We start from the raw sequence: 5,701 nt of genomic DNA, 5'->3' as shown, positions 1-5,701 counted from the left end.
CGTTTCTCTTATGCTTAGTGCATGTATTTGTCGTTGATTCCCTGTCTATGTTTAGAGGGAGAGGGGGTTTGCTATTATTATTGACCATCAATATCTCGATCACCGACTATGGAAATACTGCCAATAATGCACCCACCTATCGTTAACCCTTAGGTGCACTTGGGCTCCTGTAGTTTCACTGATGGGCTACAGGGGATGTGTGGTGCATGTCCAACAACAAACTTGGCCAGTTTTTAATGCTTCTACATATACTAGAAAAACACCAAAAATTACACTAACTTGACTCTACAACCATGTTTAGCTGCAACCATTAACTTTATGTCTTTTCACCTTTAACTGACAATAACTTCTTCTCCAAGAGGGTTTTGAGAGCCATACCATCTGTGTACTTTCTAAAATCACTTGAGATGTTATTATGAACTAGAATTGGCTCTAAAATCTTTGCAACTTGACCAGTCTCCTTGCAACCATCGCTACCTTTGTCATCATCTTATTTTGTTTTTCCATTAATGACAACATATTTCTAAAAAAAATGGATACTAGAAATGAGAATTATAAGGGCTAGAAATAACTAGTATATGTAGGCTATGGATATTTATTTCCAAGTTAGAACTATGATGGGTCAAGTTCTCATGGAAATATAGGAGGGGAAAAATATAATTATTCATTCTTTGGATAAAATCCAATATCAAAAAAACATGTTGGACATTAAATTTTTAAACATGGCCTAAGCATTGTCCAATATAGAGTATATATTAAGAGAATGACAAATATCCACCTATAACTATTTAGGTGAACTCCCCCACTGAATAATTAGTTATGCTATCATTTACTTTTGGGTTAGTCTATGAATATGGTTAAAATGTTCACTCTCCTTTTGGGAATTTACCTTTACCAATCTCTTTCCAACCATCCCTGCCTTTGCCATTATCTTATTTTCCTTTACCATCAATGACAACATATTTCTAAAAAAATGGATACTAGAAATGAGAACTAAAAGTGCTAGAAATACCTAGTATATGTAGGCTATGGATATTTATTTCCAGGATAAAATTATCATGGATCAAGTTCTCATGGAAATACATGAGGGGAAATGTAGAATTATTCTTTGTTTCGATGAAATCCAATATCAAACAAACACGTTGGATATTAAAGTTATAAACATGGTTTAAGGAGTGGAAAATATAGAGTATATATTCAGAGAATGAAAAATATCCACCTATAACTATTTAGCTGAACTCTCCCTCTGAATAATTTTTTATGTTATCATTTACTTTTGGGTCAGTCTATGAATATGGTTGAAATTTTCACTCTCCTTTTGGGCATGTTTATATATATTAGAAGTCTTAAATTTGAGATGGTCAATCACAATTAAATTAGTCTATCACAATTATAGAAATTCTTTTACAGTATGGGCTTGTCTAGTTTATCTTGTGGGAGGATAGTCACGTATAGACATATCGCTCATTATCTCATTTTTTTTTATATTTCATCCAATTAACTTATAAAATTAATAATAATTATTTAAAATAAAATTATAATTTGATTAATTTTTGTATATTTCTTCAAAACTAAATTGGAAACCCATTTAATTTATATAATTACTTATTGATGAGACTGATGATGATAATGATTAACATCCACTAAGACCAATTTGGCCTATTAAGCGTCAAGAAAAGAAAAATAATCTAAGTGTGATTCTTCAAAATCTTGTTTCTATGATGAAAGAGAAGGGAAAGAAGTGCTGTGAGAATGCTATAGTTGGGCTGGATTAATAAGTCAAGAACATTGGAAGTGTGGCAGATGTTAGGGAATCAAGAGCGAATGTGAGTAAGAGTCGGGCAGTCTGAAAGGAAGTGCTTTTCATCTTCCACATTATTAGTGTCGTAAATCTAACAGATTCTATGATTCGAGGGAGCCTTGGGAGTAGACTACTACCTGGATTCACTTCGAAGCTCACGGGAATTAGTTCTTATCCTAGTGATGTTCATTCTTTTGTTAGTTCTGGTCAACAGAAGGAGATAATTCTGGCTATCAAGGGTTGGCTTCATCACCTCCATATAGTATCTTAGCTTCCATTTACCCTCCAGCTCCTTATCCTTCCACAACTTGTCCTTAAAATTGGAGCTAATGTTATCTTTTGGGCTATCTTTGTTTCCCATAATGATCTCCTCCTTCATTCCCCAATGGTTGAGCCAAGACTGCGGATTTTATGCCGCCCGCACTTGAGGTGAAGGTTGAGGTTTTGGCTAAAGTTATAAGCAATCTTTGGGAGCCTCTTGGATTCTTTGTTGTAAAGCTTCTTCTTATACATGAGATATCTAAACATAGTCGTACTTTAAATGGGTAATATACTAGCTTCAATCAAGAGGATAAGATATGGAGTATTTATCTTTATCTTTAGGTTGTAGGTTATGAATTGCTTTTGAATAATCTCAATCTTTGTACAAGACTATCTCGATATTCTGCAACCCCAAACTTTACACCCGTATAAGAGAAAAGGGGTGATGAGAGTCTCAAAGAGGAACCTCTTTTTACTCAAAAAGCAAAGATTGACTGACTTACAATTGTTTTCAAGGTCATATCAGATTTGAAGCCTCCAATAATCCTTCTCTCAATGCTATAATTCGAGTTGAGTTGATGAGGAAAGTCAATACTCAAATATTTATAAGAAGAAACCTATTCTAAGTAGTGGTTATTGCAAACAAAACTACCATGGGTGATCTTTTTGGATTTAATGATCATGACTTTAGTCTTCTAGGTATTAACTGTCATACACATCTCGCAGGAGTAGACATCAAGAGTCTTAAGCTGCTTCTCTAGGTCATTATGGCTTTTTGCAAGAAGAATGATATGCTCAGCATAAAGGAGAAGAGTAATGATAACAATAGCAAGCTCGGTGCCCTTGCATCGTGCAGTGTCAAGACACTCCTCTAGATGTATATGCCAAAAATGGTAGATGATAGGTGACACCCTTGCTTAACTCCGATAGTGCATTTAATGTCTTTAGACCACCCTTCCTTGGCCTTACACTCGGCAAAAAAAGTCTCTTAGAGATGGATCATAGCAATCCTCAAATGAAAAAAAAATATGATCTATTCAAATCTCTCCCAGATAAACTAAATATATTATTATAATAAAATATTCAATATTCAATATTATAAAATATTTAATACTTCACAATGATTTTAGTTCTAAATAATCATGGGTTATAATCAAATAAATCACTACAATATGTACTATATATATTGTATTTATTTCAAATATATGTACTGGGCCATCCGCTTAGGAACTACAAACAGGCTATGCAATTCAATAATATTATTACAGCTTTCGTGATTGTTACATGTACTCACAATAGACGATCTAAATAATACAAAAAGTTATATAACTTAATGTGTGAATTGGCATGTTTGACAAAAATATATACTACGAATATGGAGTATCGAAGATCATAATTTATTTAAAGATAATACTCGTAAGTTTGTAGCTTTTGTTTCTTTAGCTCCCCTAATGACGGTCGAGCAACATGTAGCTTTTGTTTCCTCCTCCCAACTGACAATGCGTGACGTGAACCGACATCATCCTTCTCGTCACGGAGGTTATCCTACGCACGGGATTGTGCCACGAGGGCTATAAAATGGAGGCATCCCCCAGCATGGCAATAAGTTTTGCGATTTGTAGGGTTTACTAGACGTGAAGTTATTTCGTGTTTGGCAGCCATGGCGATCGGGTCATTTGGCTTTGCTTTAGCTGTAATCTTACTACTCGTGGTGGTAGGTGCGCAGAATACAGACCTAGTGTCGTATGTTTGCACTTCTGACGTTATCCCAACCGGAAGTCCTTTCTTTGGTACGCTCCTAACCCTGCTGATAGATCTGGAGCAAAACACGCCCTGGAACGGTTACGACTACAAGTCGTCGGCTGCAGGTTCACCCACTGCATACGGGCAAGCAATCTGCAATCAGTCACTCTCAGTGTCTGACTGTACCTCCTGCCTTCTTTCCATTGGCGCAAGCATCTGGAGCATTTGCAACTTCGCCACTGGTGCTCGAGTTGAATTCGCTGACTGTTTCATCCGCTACGAGCAGTACAGCTTCTAGCATCTTTTCCATCTAATAATATCTTTATTTAAATAAAAGCCGAAGACTTCTCTGAGCTAGGGAATCTCATCTTTCTAGTCATATTGCTAGTTATATTGTTATTTACCTCTTCTTCCTCATAAATAGACTATTGCGCAGTCATCTATTTCTATTACACTTCCATGGCGTTACTGCATTTGTTTTTAACATATCAAAATCGTTCTCTCGATTGTTGCAATGAGTATGACATTGAATTCTTCATTTTATTTTACATACATATACAGTAATTTTTCACAAATTCGTTTTAATTCGTACCACAATTTATTTTAATTTTTTCCTCAAACCCTGGAACAATGACTTTCAGATTGTGTTATTTATTCCTTTTACATTCGTTTTAGATTCACATATTCATCGTATTTACTTCATTTTAAATGAATAACAAATATAATTTTGATATGTATCATAGATCATCATCATTAGTTTTAGTTTTAAATCTGGTTAACTTTAAGCCTACTGATACACAGTAATACTGTCTTAAAAATTGGATATTCTAAATAATAACCTGATTGAAGATCTATAATAGTTTTGAAACATTTTTTATTATAAAGTGTTCTAATTTTTTTCGAGAATAGAAACTCTACAAATCCTTCTTTCTTTCGTGGGATAAAATTCTCCAGAATGTATTATAACCTTTCAAGTTAGAAATCTCCAACGTAAAATAGTTTTGCAACAGTTTTTATTTGTAATGTGTTCTAATGGTATAAAATTCACCCGAAAATATAATAATCTCTCAAAGTTAGAAATCTCCCATGTAAAGAAAAAAATGAAGTTATTTATATAGAATGTACGAGTAGTATTTAAATATTTTTATAATTAATGTAATTTTTAATAGTTCTTTAATGTTATAGATAATATTCAAAATTTTAGTGTAAGGTAAAAAAAAAATTGCTTTTAAAATATATATTTGGTAGTTAAATGATTTGTTAAGGAAAACATAAATACATCAAAAATTATGTGTAGGATTTATCATCAATTTTCTTAAATTTGATATTTTTAGAATGATGGAAAAAAACACTCTAAAACTTTGGGACTATTTCTATCTTATTAACTATAATTATTTTGAAAAGAAATATTTGGTTGTCATCTTAAAACTGCTAACCTTTAAGGCAATATTAAAAGCTATTAATACATAGCAATAATCTAGAGCTAAAGGATTTTTTGGATTAAAATTTATCATGATAAGTTTGTACAAGAACGTAAAAGAATTTTGTTGCTAATTTTAAAGAAATTTGGGATTGGTAACAATAAATTAGTTATAATATAGTAGATATACAATGTTATGATATTTAAATATAAAACAATCCTTTATGAGAAATTAGGGTGTGAAATTCATTTTCTCTTAGAATGTCTTTCATATAACAATATTAAATATCAATTTCAAATTATATGTCACAAGAGTAACATTCCTAACCTATTGATTGATACTAACTAGTCTTAATGAAAATAAAGTTAAAATAAACAAAGAAATAATTGATTATCATTTTTCTTAATGTCGGATATACAAAATATGATCTCAATGGAGAGTAACAACCGTAATCATCATCATAAAAAATATATAG

At 32.5% G+C, this 5,701-nt stretch overlaps 1 pseudogene; it reads left to right on the top strand.

Annotated features, from left to right (window-relative positions):
* The first annotated feature begins 3,722 nt into the window (after positions 1 to 3,722).
* On the top strand, positions 3,723 to 4,103 carry LOC149170891 (antifungal protein ginkbilobin-like protein 1 pseudogene; annotated as a pseudogene).
* Positions 4,104 to 5,701: the final 1,598 nt, after the last annotated feature.

This window comes from Pinus tabuliformis, chromosome 4_2 (assembly GCF_031772625.1).
Source record: "Pinus tabuliformis cultivar Carrire ecotype Pingquan chromosome 4_2, CPIR1, whole genome shotgun sequence".
Classification (NCBI taxonomy): Eukaryota; Viridiplantae; Streptophyta; class Pinopsida; order Pinales; family Pinaceae; genus Pinus; species Pinus tabuliformis.
This window is presented reverse-complemented; position numbering and strand designations above follow the sequence as displayed.